The sequence below is a fragment of the Chelonoidis abingdonii genome, chromosome 5 (assembly GCF_003597395.2).
Source record: "Chelonoidis abingdonii isolate Lonesome George chromosome 5, CheloAbing_2.0, whole genome shotgun sequence".
Classification (NCBI taxonomy): Eukaryota; Metazoa; Chordata; order Testudines; family Testudinidae; genus Chelonoidis; species Chelonoidis abingdonii.
Window position 1 is genome coordinate 111427649 of NC_133773.1, and position 15945 is coordinate 111443593.

General features: G+C 42.0%; 1 protein-coding gene across 7 annotated transcripts in view; it reads left to right on the plus strand.

Annotated features, from left to right (window-relative positions):
* Positions 1 to 15945, plus strand: part of ADGRA3 (adhesion G protein-coupled receptor A3) — a 117667-nt gene that overhangs the window by 28552 nt on the left and 73170 nt on the right. The window contains exon 1 of one of the 7 annotated variants that reach the window (XM_032795551.2): positions 10173 to 13673. The exons of the other annotated variants lie outside the window; for them this stretch is intronic. The gene's annotated coding sequence lies outside the window, so the exon portion shown is untranslated. Of the gene's footprint in view, positions 1 to 10172; positions 13674 to 15945 lie in introns of those variants that run through there. 7 annotated transcript variants of the gene reach the window in all.

The following is a 15945-nucleotide window of genomic DNA, read 5'->3' on the forward strand; positions in this document are numbered from 1 at the left end:
GTGAGGAAGCCTTGTTTGTCTTTTCCTGGGTTTTCTTGTTCTCTCTGAGTTCCGTGGAGGACTAGATGTGCAAACGTTCTTGCCAATTCTCCCTCTACAGCTCTTATTATTCAGAATAAGTGATTATTGATTAAACAAGCGTTTATATCTTTTGATTGTTTCGTATTTGCAACTGGTATCTGGCTGGCTTAATTAATTGTATTTGCGAAGTATTTTAATATTTTTCTGGAGAAGCTTTTTCGTCATTGTCTTAACTGAAAAACCCTGTATATTACATTTTGTATTTACAGAGATTTCTATTTTCTTTCTTTTATAAAACCTTCCTTTAAAACCCGTTTGATTTTTTTCTCCTGGTTAGGGCTAAAGAACTGGGTCTGTACTTACCAGGGAAGTGTGGAGACAGGAGAAGGAGGAGGGGGAAAAGGGGAATCCCTTTGTTTAGATCAGGAGCTTGAATCTATATGCTCTGGTGAGGTGAAAGCCTCTTTTTAAGATTCAAGGAGTTGAGTCCCAGTGATCTTCTAGGGTAACCCAGGGAGGAAAGCCTAGGAGAGACTAGTGAGGGAATAGTTTACTTCCTTGTATTAGATCTAGGGGATCTGGGTCTTGGGGTCCCCAGGGAAAGTTTTGGGAGCCAGAGTTTATCAATATGCAGAGATTGATGTGGGCAGCGTATCAGATCTAAGCTGTTTAAGCTAGTGGAATCATGCTAGTACCCGCATTTTTTGGACGCTAAGGTTCAGATTTGGGAAAGAATACTATGACAATCCAGCAGTGACCCAACTCATCTCTGGCAGTACCTGTAGCCCATGGGGCTTAAGGCACACATCCCTCTCTCCATTCAAGATAAATGAAGACCAGGTGATTTGATTTAAATCATATTCTAGATTCTAGATTCATAGACTCTAAGGACTGGAAGGACCTCGAGAGGTCATCGAGTCCAGTCCCCTGCCTTCATGGCAGGACCAAATACTGTCTAGACTATCCCTGAAGACATTTATCTAACCTACTCTTAAATATCTCCAGAGATGGAGTTCCACAACCTCCCTAGGCAATTATTCCAGTGTTTAACTACCCTGCATTAGGAACTTTTTCCTAATGTCCAACCTAAATCTCCCTTGCTGCAGTTTAGCCCATCCTTCTTGTTCTGTCATTAGGGCTAAGGTGAACAAGTTTCTCCGCTCTCTTTTTTACCCCGCCGATACGGCGGGTAGTCTAGACGTAGCCTGTGTTTCTTTTCATCTTGGATACCTTTGCAGTATTGTCTGTGACCAAGCTGCGTACTAGACATTTGAAATTTTTTTCACAGTTTGTTATAGCTTTTACTATTAATTCTTGTAAGTACTCTGCTGTATGTGCATTTCCTGATGTACCAATTGTTCTGTAAGGAAGACAGACATTCCCTTCTGTTGTCGCACAAGCACGTACAACAGGATCATTGTGGACATTGCTCTACCCTTCAAGACTCAGGCTAACAATTTTTCTAGACCTTTTGCACACTGCTCAATTTCTCTTTCATGCACTTTATCTGTCAGTTTGGCCTGTGACTGCTGCTCTGTTGGGTGGACTGTATCCTGGTTTTAGTGACTGAACCATGTTAATGAAGTGTGGGTTCTCAATCATACAGAAAGGAGAGTTTGTTGCATAAACAAACCGGGCAATTTTTTCATCAATTTTTTGTAATCTGGTTTTGTTACAGATTTATCTATGGTTGTTTCTGGATTATGGAGGGGTTTTTTTGTTTCCTTTTTCTACAGGTGATATTCTGTGGCTATGTGACATACATGATGTGACTGAAATATTATCATTGGCAGATAACTCTGAAACTATAGAAAATGATGGTGATCTTGAAACTTGATTTATAGTCTTCAGAATCCTGTATATTGAGGATAGATTTTCCTAAACAAAATAAGTCAGTGCAGTTATTTAATTATTATTCCCATGCTGCTCATTTACTCATTGTATTCACTGACACTCAGTACTACTTTAAAGGTGAAATTGTAAAAGGAAGATCTGCCTATTTCTGCTATTTATTTTTTTATCATAGCTTCATCTAAAATGATAGTACCATAGAGTAACAACTATATTGCTCAGACATGAGAATTCAGGAATAGTCCAGAAGGAAGACAGGCAGTCCTTAAGAAAAAAGTTTAAAATAAAAGTTTATCAACCTGAAGATCCAGCGTGCTCAGACATGTTCCTTTCATCATCTTCAAAGCAGCTTCTTCCTGAGAAAGAACACTTCTCATGATGTTGTTTCATTCGGCTCATGATGTTGTTGTTTCATTTGGGCAACCAGGCCTTGCATTTCTTTGTTGCACAGTTTGCATTTTGCACACATGCCAGTCTTACCCACAGGTAGAGGAACTTCATTAAAATATTCCCAAACTGGGTCTTTTTTATGGCCTGCTGCCATTATAGGTTTTTCTTTCTAGTGAGAGAATGGTATGGTAGATCTCAAATCAATGAAGGCTATGCTCAGAAAGACCTCAAGACTTCTGGAATATGCTTCTCAGACTGTTTCACTTTTGTTGTTACTGCCTGTCCCTCCCTTCTCACATTTATCTCCAGACTTCTTCTCCTTGTCCAGATCTGTTCCACCCCCAACAATCTTCTATTTATTGTACTTTTTGAAACTTTGCACTTTTAGAGAGAGGTAAGGCATTGTCTGTGTACACAAATTTGCAGAGAGACAATAAGGTTGAGGTCTGTTGTTTCTCACCTCTATAATTTATGTAAAAACATTTTTACTGTTAACAAGCATATTATCTCTGGAGACACAAATCCACAGTCTGAGAACTGCAAAACTAAGTGTCTCTGGTATCGTCTAGACTGAGCACTGAGTCCCATTGGGTAGATAGAAAGATTAACCTAAATAATCTATACAGAAGCCCCTGGAACCCCATAAAATTGGGTCCCTAATCCATGAACTATTGGAATTTATTTACAAAACTTTTCTTAAACATTGCGTGAATATATTGTCTCATACTATAGAATTAGAATTCATAATCCCTATTCCGTGATGAGATATCTGAGCTATAATGTATCTTAATTACAAATATCCTTAGGTTCTATTGTCCTTAAAAAGCATTTGATCAAAAAAATCCAATTTAAAGAAAAAATCTGATTTATTTTATTTTATTAAATCACTGATTTTTTTCCCACTCTGATGAAGACTACTGTTTTTGACTGAGAATGAAGGTGGTGGTTTTGTTTTTATGTGTAGGTAAGTATGGAATTCAGTGAAGATATTTACTAGCAAGAGAAAGTGTTAGTGGGACTCTGAATGTTGTGATTATTAGTGAGCTATAACAATGGGCAGGGTCTTTGTTTTTTTTATATTAGGAAAGGAAAAATGGCCTCATGGTGTATAAGTGGACAGTTATTTGTAGGCATTCTTTCCCCTGTCTTTCTGCATATGCATTAACTCACCCTTTTGTAAGGGACATAAGTTCTTTAAAATATTTTAGTTCCTCTTGCAGGAGGCGCGTTGGGGTTACGGGGGAGGAGGGGCAAGACAAATTGTGAATGGGCTAATTGTGAGGTGCCACAAAATTGTGAGGGAATATTTTTTTTTTCATTTGAGGATATTTTTAGAGTTGGTTGAAAATGGGGTGCCTTCAGGTTTTCTACTTCTGTTTCTTGCCTAAATGTATTTTTTTTGGGTAGAGGAGCTACTGTTTAACTATTAATAACGTATGTGTCCTGCCCTGCTAGTTCATAATTCTGCATGCAGTTGCAGAAGCTCCTTCCATAGCCAAGGTCAAGGCCAGTGGTCAGGGTTTTGTAGTCACTTTTGTCTAAGGGTATACCTACGCTCCTGGTAGTGCATGTAGAGTATGTGTCACTACACACCACAGTGAAAAGCAGGCTGCATCCACACTGGTGTGTAGCTACCATGGTAGAGAGAGGCTCCAGCAGCAGGCAGCTGTTGGAGACTTTCCCCGCTGCTTCCGTGCTGTTGGAATTTTTCGCTATACTGTAGACAGGAGAGACTCTGCTTAGGCATGTATAGGGCTGTGTGGGTATCTATCCTAGTATTTCAGGCGTGTTTTAACTCTTCTAACCTAAGCTGTACCTCACTGTGTTTATACTTGTTTTAGGGGGACACACATTGTATGTACTCCACACGATGTCGTAAGGAGTGTGAAGTGTAGACATACCCTTAGATTATTTGACTCTTGAGTTTGACCTTTTTTCAGGGAGAATGCAGTACATCAATGGGTTAATAGTTAATACACCAGAACTCCATTTATCTGATCTAATTGGGACTGGGGCCAGATTGGCTAATCAAAAATCTGGATAAACCAGAGAATGCTGCAGCACCAGAGAGATTGCCCACTTCTGGACCTGTGTGCGCTTGTTGTCTGGTTATCTGTCTCTCCATGTTAATAAATGGGGTTCTACTGTATTCGTCCATTGTTGATATGGTGACTGCTAAATAACCACTCTGTTTCCACTGTACTTATAGGTCACTTTAATATGTAGATTTCCTGTAATAGATGAACCATAAATGGAGACTAGTCTGTAGTGTGCTGGCAGACAACATTCTCTGAACTTTAATAGTTTTGACCATAAAAATTACTTCTTGAAATCATATACTGTGACTGAAAGAGGCTTTTCTCTTCCTTTATCATGGTTTCTCTGAAGTGCATATCCACAGAAGTGTTCTATGTGATTCAGTCTGAACCTGGATTGCCTACCTTTAAATATTCTTGTTGTTTCTTGGATTAGATTTTTCAAAACACTTTGATTGCAGTCTCACCCAGGGAATAACTTGATTCACTAATAAACTTTGTCAGATGAAGTATAGGGATAAGGAGTAGGAGACCGGAAAGCAAGTGACCTAAGTCGTGCTTGATTGCTTCAGGCACAAGGAGTTCAAGAAAGCCTATACCATGGCATTGTGAAAGGCCAAGAGAGCCATTTTGTCTTTAGCATTGCTAAATTTCTCTCTCCAGAGCTGTCCAAGGTTGTGAGCTGACTAATCGTACCTGGCTGTTCGCCCAGGGGCTGTCTGCTGCAAAGACTTCTCCTTCTGTTCTGCTCTGTTCTGCTGACAAGGTCACTAGAGTCAGTGATGGCTTCAGTTATTGTTTTTAAATAGCTAAATTACTTGGTTTTGCAAAATTCTAGATTGTTCTGTCCATTAATTGTAGGGTAAGCTAGAGATACTGAGGTTACTGTATCTGTATCTTAGGGAAAACTGAAGGCTGACCACTGTAAAGTAATTTTTTTTATTTGACCCTGGCTTTAGCCTCTCATGAGATGCCCACTCTATTTCCTTGAAGCGTGCGATAGTCTGTATTCAAGGAACTGCTGTTAGATGCTGCCAGTCTTGCTAAGTACTGTCCTCCCTCCAATTTTCCATTCCTGGACAAGGTTTCTTTGACCATATCTACACTATCACTCATGTCAGCAAAACTTGCATTGCTCAGAGGAGTGAAAAAAACACCCCCCCCCACCCCCCGAGCAACATGACTTTTGCTGACATAACTGGCAGTGTGCACAGTGCTATGTCAATGGGAGAGCGCTCTCCCATCGGCATAGAGCGGCTTCATAAAAGGTCTTACAGCAGTGCAGCTGCATCAGTACAGCTGTGCTGCTGTAAGCTCTCTAGTATAGACATAGCTTTAAGATGGTGGTGGACCAACTTGCACAGCACTTGATCTCCACCAGCTTCCTTGACTAATACCAGTACTTCACACCACTGTATGATTCAGGAACTGATGATCACACTAGAAACTATCTCAAGTCCATTGACAATAGACAGACATCCATTGGAATCCTATCAGTTCTTTGTAGGTCAATTTAAAATGCTTTTTTCTTGATAACATTGTTTGTTCTTCAAGTTTTGACCCTATGAGTGCTCTGATGTAGGTGGGTCTGCGTTCCTGCATTGCTGATGTGAGAACTTTGGTAGCAGTCCATCCCACCTGCACATGCGCTGCTCCTTACTTGCCAGGAGGAGCAGCCAGTGTGTGCAGGCAGTCCTCCTCAGTTCCTTCTCAACCGCCCCTGGCTAGAGACTGAGCTAAAGATGTCCTTTCAAGGATCATTAACTCCCTTTAGATGTGCAATTTTAGCTTCCCTTGAAGCCATTTTCTTTCATTACCTTGTTTACATTTAATTTTGCAGTGCCTTAAAAAAGAAAAACAAAAAGGAAAGTGTTTTCCTCCTACCAACCTTGGTAGGGTCCCCTTTGCACAAGGGTATGCCTGGCTCCCCAGGCTTCAAAAAGTGCCTCAATTGCAAGGAATCTAACCCAGCAGCTGACAGATACTCGCAGTGCATTTGCTGCTGGGGGAAAAGCACATTCCACAAAAGTGTGGCTTATGCCAACAATTGAAGCCCAGATCCAGGAAAGACAGAGTTAAGGCTCAAACTCCTGCCCATGGAGTCAGCCCTTCAAGCCCCAGAATCCTGGTGGGAACTCTCACTGCAGTGTTTTACCTCTTAGGGAGGTGAGCCCAGAGAGACAAGCCACTCACACAGAACCGCTAAGAGAAGGTCTGTGAGCCGAAAACAACCTTCCTGCTGTGACAGGAAGAGCAGATAAGTTGATGGACCAAAGCTGAGGTATTGGCAACATTGCTTTTTCATATGAACTGTTTTTAATAGATTGCTACAGGAGTGTTTGACTGTATTTATTTCAAAATTTACTTTAGATTAGTGAACAGTTTATATAAAGATAACTTCATCATGCTGGCTGAACTTTATTCAAGAGAAATATTTTTTAAAGTGGTGATAAGTTGCCTCCTTATTTGTTGCTAAGATTGTAAATGCATCTATCAACAGAATGGCTAGTGGGGGGAAAAAGCAAGACCTTCTGACAAGACTCTTTATCCTCAGAATGGTTCTAATGTGGTTTCTCCATTTGCTCACCACTGTTATATCTTTATTTAGAACCTGCTCTTGAACCTGGAGGCTGTGACAGTTTCACCAACTGTGGGTACATTCAGCATCTTTCAAGAATGCTGAAGAGCTGCCAGAGATAACTTCTGTATTTCTCACTTTTCAAGAGCACAAAATTAACTCAGTACTGACAGATAATTTATTAGTAATTTTTTTTAGTGAGACATAATTAACTGCTATGTTGATGCATAAGAGGTTTTAAATTGATTATTTTAAGACACTCATGTAGTTTAAATCCAAAGTTAAGATTTTTCTTTTTTTTAAGTACATTTCTAGTCAATGTGCGTGAATTTAGAAATCTGAAAGGTGTTCTGTTTTTTCAGGGGGATTTAAGCATTCCTCTGCAGTGTTTGCAGCCTAAACATTGCAACATTCTAATTGCATCAGAATCACAAAGTAAAGCTGACTATAAATTAAAGTTAGACTAGTCTGTTGCCTAAATTGCGTGTAATGCAAAACCAAGTAGCATAAATATGAAAAATAAGTAAAGTAGTTTTTTAAATTATTTCAGTGCTGGTAATTGTATCTATTTTTAGTCACTAAGTCAATGGCATTTAAGCATGTTCTTAAGTGCAGACTTGAGCAAATGCTTAAATACTTTCCTGAGTCCAAGCATAAATATTTTGTATAACTTCTGTGAAAGGTCTGGCAAGTATTAGATTTTTAAGAGCTTTTGGCACTTTTTCATTGAGAAGATAGTTTTAAGTTTGGCACATTATTTATGGTTATAAGTTAAACCAGTTCATTTTCTCTTCCAACCCCCAGTCCCATATCCACTGGCTTCCAGAATTTTTAAACTTAAGTTGTTCCTTGCCACCAGCCTGTATGTATAATTTTTAAGTGATAAAATTTTAAACATCCACCTCTCTTCATATGGTTCTGTGGCAGCTGAGATCTGGTGAGGTTCTTGAACTAGCAGTTCTTTTTCAAATAGTGTCCCTTTGGCCACTCCACTTTAGGTATGCTTGTGTCCCTGCATCTAGGATTGGAGATCTTTGGTAATAGTGCCTGTTGGGCCACATATGTGCTCTGTCCCATGTTGCGCTGTGAGTGGCAGCAATATAGCGCTGTGAAGCCCAGTTCTCCTCTGTTCGTTCTCAACAGCCCTTAGTCCAGGATAGAATTTATAGAATGCTCCCCCTTCCGGTAGTTGAAGGCTGCTGTCAGATTCCCCCCTCACTCTTCTTTTCTGCAGACTAAATAACCCAGTTCCTTCTGCTTCTCCTCCTAAGTCATGTGCCCCAGCCCCCTAATCATTTCTGTTGCCCTCTGCTCGACTCTCTCCAATATGTTTATGTCCCGTCTGTAGTGGGCGGGTGCGGGGGGGACCAAAACTGGACTTAGTACTCCAGGTGTGGCCTCACCAGTGCTGAATAGAGGGGAATAATCACTTTCCGCAATCTACTCGAAATACTCCTACTAATACAGCCCAATATGCCATTGGCCTTCTTGGCAACAAGGGCACACTGCTAACTCATATCCAGCTTCTCATCCACTGTAATACCCAGGTCCTTTACTGCAGAACTGTTGCTTAGCCAGTCAGTCCCCAGCCTGCAGTGGTGCATGGAATTCTTCCTTCCTAAGTGCAGGACTCTGCACTTGTCCTTGTTGAACCTCATCAGATTTATTTTGGCCCAATCCTCCAATTTGTCTAGGTCACTCTGGACTCTATCTGGACCCTCCAGCATATCTACCTCTCCTTCCAGCTTAGTGTCATCTGCAAACTTGCTGAGGGTGCAATTCATCCCATCATCCAGATCAGTAATAAAGATGTTGAACAAAACTGGCCCCAGGACTGACACCTGGGGCGCGCCGCTTGATACCGGCTGCCAACTAGACATTGAGCCATTGATCACTACCCGTTGAGCCCGACTATCTAGCCAGCTTTCTGTCCACCTTTTAGTCCATTCATCCAGTCCATACTGGTTGAACTTGCTGGCAAGAATACTGTGGGAGACCGTATCAAAACCTTTGCTAAAGTCAAGATATATCACATCTTCTGCTTTCCCCATATCCACAGAGCCAGTTATCTATCATAGAAGACAATCAGGTTGGTCAGGCATGACTTGCCCTTGCTGAATCCATGTAGACTGTTCCTGATCACCTTCTGCTCCTCCAAGTGCTTCAAAATCGTTTCTTTGAGGACCTGCTCCATGATTTTGCCAGGGACTGAAGTGAGGCTGTCCAGTCTGTAGTTCCCTGGTTCTCTTTCTTCCCTTTTTTAAATATGGGCACTATATTTGCCTTTTTCCAATCGTCCAGGACCTCCCTCGATCACCATGAATTTTCAAAGATAATGGCCAATGAGACTGCAATCACATCAGCCAATTCCCTCAGCACCCTCAGATGCATTGCATCTGGCCCCATGGACTTATGCATGTCCAGCTTTTCTAAATAGTCCTTAAATTGTTCTTTTACCACTGAGAACTGCTGACCTCCTCCCCATACCATACTGCCCAGGGTAGCAGTCTGGGAGCTAATCTTGTCTGTAAAGACTGAGGCAAAAAAAGCACCGAGTACTTCAGCTTTTTTCACATCATCTGTCACTAGTTTGCCTCCCCCATTTAGTAAGGGTCCTACGCTTTCCCTGACCACTTTCCTGTTGCTAGCATACCTGTAGAAACCCTTCCTGTTACCCTTCGCATCCCTTGCTTGCTGCAACTCCAGTTGTGCCTTGGCCTTCCTGATCACACCCCTGCATGTTCGAGCAATATTTTTATACTCCTCTCTAGTTATCTGTCCACATTTCCACTTCTTGTGAGCTTCCTTTTTGAGTTTAAGCTCACTGAAGATTTCACTGTTAAGCCAAGCTGATTGCCATATTTGCTATTCTTTCTGCACATCAGGATAGTTTGTTCCTGCACCCTCAATAAGTCTTCTTTAGCATACAGCCAGCTCTCCTGGAATCCTTTCCCCCTCATATTAGCATCCCAGGGGATCCTGCCCATCAAGGGAGTCAAAGTCTGCTTTTCTGAAGTCCAGGGTCCGTATTTTGCTACTCTCCTTTCTTCCTTTTGTGAGGATTCTGAACTCAACCATCTCATGGTTACTGCTGCCTAGGTTGCCACCCACTTCTCCTTCCTCTACCAATTCTTCCCTGTTTGTAACTGCAGGTCAGATTGGTTTGACATTATTTGTTCTTGAGGCTGGCTTCCTGGCTACCTCTTGGGATTCCTGAAAGAAGTCCAGCCCACTGTGGAAGATCTTCCATTTGAAGGCTACAAATTATTTTCTGAGCAAACTGATGAATTCCTCCATTCATTAAAGGATTCAGGAGGGACATTACATCACTCAGCATCTGTACTCCAACACTGAAGAGAAGACGGGGTAGGTACCAACCTATCCCAAGATCTCAACCTCTATCTTTCCTCCCACAATGACACTACAAAATACAATGCACTGCAGACCACAGAGGCCTCCCTCGCTCCTCCCAAGCATATCCAGACCTCAACACACATGTGTGCCCCACCCACCTACCTCAAAACAAGTTTTGAGAATTTAATTGAAACCTTGAGATGCTTTTCCTGGGCCATGTGGTGCAATCATCAAAAATACTGCTTCAGTTTGGCAACCATTTGATCCCGTACTACCAAATGTGATGGAAGATCACCTCTGACAAGTGGGTACTGGGAATCACCAGCAATGAGGTACTTGATTCCTTTTTTTTTCCCTCTTGCCTACCCACCCCCCTCCCCATCGCTCTTCAGGGATCCCTCTCATGAGCATCTTCTTCGAGATGGAAGAAATCGCGTCCTACGATTGGGTGCTGTAAAGCTAGTCCCATTCTAGCTCAGAGGGAAAGGATTTTATTCCAACTACTTCATAATCCAAAAGAAAAATGGTGGATGGAGGCTGATCATAGATTTAAGAAACCTCAACAAGTATGTGAAACTACAACGGTTCAAGATGGTCATGTTATCAACAATAATCTCAGCACTGGAACAGCAGGGGCTGGTTCTCTGCCCTCAATCTCCAAGATCTATATTTCCACATCACCATACACTCTTCTCATGGGAGATTCCTCAGATTTGTCTTGGGGTTGGAGCATTATCCTTTCAAGGTATTTCCCTTTCCACAGCACCCATACCTAGATGATTGTCTGATCAAAGCTCCTTCTTGAGCTGATGCACTTGTAGTCATATGAAAGATGATGGACCTCTTCCCAAAACTAGGCCTCAAAATAAACACGCTAAAATCAACATAGACAATGGTACAACAACTGGAATTCTTTGGAGCCTGTCTCGATGCAGTAGAGACCAAAGCCTTCTGGCCAACCCACAGATTTGCCACAATAGTCAGTCTAATTACCCACGTTCGAATCAGTCCACAGGTCTTGGTCAGAATTTGTTTACAGTCGTATGGCAGTGGCCTCATTCATGGTAAAACATACCAGATTACATATATGCTGCCTCCAGGCTTGGCTCCAAACAGTTTGTTCCACACAGACACGGCCTCTACAAATCTCTGTAGATACCACTGAAAGTCAGGGACTCACTAGACTGATGGACAAAACCCTACAATGTCAGTACTAGAATTCCCTTCCTGCAACTATCACCATCCCTTATACTGACAGCCGACATCTCCCTATTCAGCTGGGGAGCACACCTACAGAACCACACGGTACAGGGCAAGCAGTCCCCATCAGAGTCACTGTGCAGTTCACAATGCATGCCTACACTTCTACCAGTACTCAGGAACAAAAACATAAGGGTCACGATGGACAACAGCGCCTGCATGTTTTATATCAACAGACAAGGGAGAGAAGTGTCAATTCCTGTGCACTGAAGTGCTAAAAATTGTGGAACTGATGCATCCTGCATGGCATCAGTATCTTGGCTTCATGCATACCGAGTCACCAAATACCTCAATAGACTCTTGTTAAGCAGGAAAGTCTCACAAGAGAATGAGTGGAAGATAAGTACAACAATCCTACTAGCAATCTTCAGCTAGTGACAATTCCTGAACATAGATCTATTCGCTACATCAGGAAACACGAAATGCCCACTGTTAGTTCAAGGATGAGCTTGGGTCACCAATCTCTGGGAGATACCTTCCTTATCAAATGGAATGCACCTTTCCTCTATGCCTTTCCAGCTTTTCCCTTACTATTCAAGGTGCTGCACAAGGTAAAAGTAGAAGAGGTCAGAGTAATCCTAATAGCCTCAACATGGCCCTGAAAATGTGGTATCTTTACCTATTGAGCATGATGGCTTGTCCACTGATATCCCTTCAACTGGCTCCACACCTCCTCTCTTAGAACGCACACCAAATTCACCATCTGAATCTAGAGCTTAAAAAAAAAAAAAAAAGCTGCTCCGTTTCCTGGTTCTAGGCTCATGAGGTGACCTGTTCTGAAGGAGTAAAGGAGACCCTTTTAAATAGCAGATGCTTCAGCACATGCTATATTTACCTTCGCAAATGGCAAAGGTTCCAGACTTGGTGAGACAACAAACATGTCACAGCGCTGAGCTCTCTTTTACCACATGTGCTAGATTACATCACAGAGCTCAAAAAGTCAGGACTATTCACAAGTTCCATTAGAGTACATCTCGCTGCCATTATAGCATTCCACCATAAGGCTGATGATCATTTGGTATTTACCCATTTGGTGATACAAAGATTCCTCAAGGGCCTTCAAAACCTATGCCCAGAAGTCTGAGATCCCATCCCACCTTGGGATCTCAACCTAGTCTTATACTGCCTCACTATTTGAATCCATAGTGACCTGTTACTACATACACCTATTCATGAAGACAGCCTTTCTCACAGCCATCACATATGCTCGATGGATAGGGGAAATAGGCGCCGTCATGGCATACCCCCATACACAGTTTTCTTCCAGGATAAGGTTACATTATGACCACACCCAAAGTTGCAACCCAAAGTATCGTCATTGTTACATCTGAACTAACATAGTCAGCTTCAATCCTTCTTCCCCAGATCACATGAAAAAAAGCAAGAAGCCACATTACACACCTTAGATATTAGAAGGGCACTGGCCTTTTATCTTGAAAGAACTAAACTGTTCAGAAAATCACCAGGATTATGCCTGTCTTTTGCAGAAAGATCAAGAGGGTCTACCATATCCAAACAAACGCTCTCAAAATGGATTTCAGAATGCATTCATCTTTGCTACTGGCAACATAACCTACAACCACCGCTAGGAACTCACACCCATTCTACTCAATTGCTTTCCACTTTGATAACCTTCCTGAAAAGTGTGCCAGTTATGGACATTTGTAAAGCAGCTACCTGGATGTCAATGGATGCATTCATACAACATTACACAATCACCCAGGACTTGGCATCAAATACGTGCTAGGACAGACTGTCCTATTCTCTTAAACAAATACAAATCCAAAGCCCCAGCCTACTAACTAAGGGCACTGCTCTATGGTCACCTAAATTGGAGCACACATAGGGAGACTACTTGAAGAAGAAGGGAAGGTTATTCACCTTATGTAGCAACTGAGGTTCTTCAAGGTGTGTCCCCCCGTGAGTGCTCCATTACCAGCCCTCCTCCCCTTTCCTTAGGAGTTCAAACATGGACTCTGCGGTAGAAAAGAAGCTGCATGCGGGTAGTTGGACTGCTAAGCACTGTATACCCGCTACTCACGAGGCAAGATGGGGAAGAGCGCACATGCGGTCCAACGGGCACTGCTACTGAAGAGCTTCAATCCTAGACACAGACACAAGTGCACCTAAGGTGGAGCACCCAGAGGGGAACACATCTCAAAGAACCTCAGTTACTGCACAGGGTGAGTAACTCTCACTTCCCAGGTTTAAACGAGAAAGGGCTGCAGGAAATATCTTAGGAGTCTTTGATTCTGGAATTCACCCCCCCACCCACAATAGTCTGTAATAATCTGGATTAATAGGCTGCCAGGGCATATTGCTAAAATTTGTTCTCATAGGTTTTTCCATGGGGGGGAGTTTCAATTTAGGTGGTTAGAGGACAGTGAAGAAAAGGTAATATGGTCCATATCTACAGTTCTATTTATTTGTATTTTGTGCACTTGTGAATGTACCTAAAGCAATGTAAGGGGATTTTAAAATAATACTAAGAAATAATCCAAAGATTAAATGCCTCCTGTTCTCCATGCACAAGATATGGGAGATGGGAAGATAGTGTGTAGTCTTCTCATATCTATCATAGCATCAGTAGCTAATTCAGCAGCACCCTTGAGGGAAGCTGGCTGTATTGTCCTCCAGACTTCTGGGTTATTGTCTCTTCCCACTGTTGTTCAGAGAGAAGGCAGACTCCTAGTCATTGCACTGGGAAGGATAGTCCAGATAAGTGAGACGAGAAGGAACACTCCATGGAGTTATACTTCCATGAGACCTTACATTCAAAGCACCAAGCTACAAAGCTCTCCTTGCCTAAAAAGGTCCTCTCCAGTTACCGGAGAGTCGTTTAGTAGTGAAATTTACACTTGATGTAAGGATTCATGCGTGACAGTAGAGACTTTATCCCTTTGTTTGAGTGATGTGCGCTTTTATCTGGTGGCAGAACATTCATCAATGTAGTAGATTTAGGAGATACTTCTGTTCTTCCCCTCCCCACCTTTAACTGGGGATTTTAGATTTCCCCCTCTTCCCAGCTTTTTAATTTTTTGGATTGCAGCAGCAGTTCGGTAGCCCTAGTGTGATGAGCAAACATTTAGAAATAAATGCATCAAATCCATGACTAATCAAAATAAATACAGATATGTATTTAGACTTCAAGGATGAAATCTTGGCCCCACCGGAGTCAATGAGAAAACTCCCAATTGATGTCAGTGAGGCCAGAATTTTACCCCAGAGAAATAACATAAGAGAAGTTTGAGATTAAGTGGGTAAGCAACCAAGAGTTTGAATGAATAAGGAGTTGGGAACGTTTTGTAGAGTTCTTCTGTTGTGGCGGTTTGTTCTAAAACTATGTAAATAGTGGCCAGACAGACAATTTCTCTGTCTCAAATTAAACTGTAATGTGTATTAAAGATAAGAACCAAAACCACAAATCAAACGTAGAGCTCATAAAATAACGAGAAGTCCAGTGGCACCTAAAAGACTAACAGATTTATTTGGGCATAAGCTTTCATGGGTAAAAAATCCATTTCTTCAGATGCATGGAGTGAAAATTACAGATGCAGGCATAAATATACTGGCACACGAAGAGAAGGGAGTTACCTTACAAATGGAGAACTAGTGCTGACTAGGCCAATTCAGTCAGGGTGGATGTGTTCGACTCCCAATAATTGATGAGGACATGTCAATACCAAGAGAGGGAAAATTGCTTTTGTAGCGAGCCAGCCACTCCCAGTCCCTATTCAAGCCCAAATTAATTGTGTTAAGTTTGCAAATGAAATGTAGCTCTGCAGTTTCTCTTTGAGGTCTGTTGCTGAAGTTTTGTTGTTGTTGAAGGACAGCTACTTTTAAATCAGTTGTTGAATGTCCAGGGAGATTGAATTGTTCTCCTACTGGCTTTTGTATGTTACCATTCTTGATGTCTTATTTGTGTCTATTTATTCTTTTACGTAGAGTCTGTCCTGTTTAGCCAATGTACATGGAAGAGGGGCATTGCTGACACAAGATGGCATAAATCACATAAGTAGATATGCAAGTGAATGAGCCCCTGATGGTGTGGCTGATGTGGTTGGGTCCTCTGATGGTGTCACTAGAGTAGATATGGGGACAAAGTAGGCAATCGGGTTTGTTACAGGGATTGGTTCCTGGGTTAGTGTTTCTGTGGCATGGTGTGTAGTTGCTGGTGAGTATTTGCTTCAGGTTGGGGAGCTGTCTGTAAGCTTGGACTTGCCTGCCTCCCAAGGTCTGTGGAGGTGAGGGATCGTTTTCCAGGATAGGTTATAGATCGTTGATGATGTGCTGGAGAGGTTTTAACTGGAGGCTGTACATGATGGCCAGTATTATTTTATTTTCCTTGTTGGGCCTGTTCTGTAGTAGGTGACTTCTGGGTATCCATCTTGCTCTGTCACTCTGTTTCCTCACTTCCCCAGGTGTGTATTGTAATTTAAAAAATGCTTGATGAAG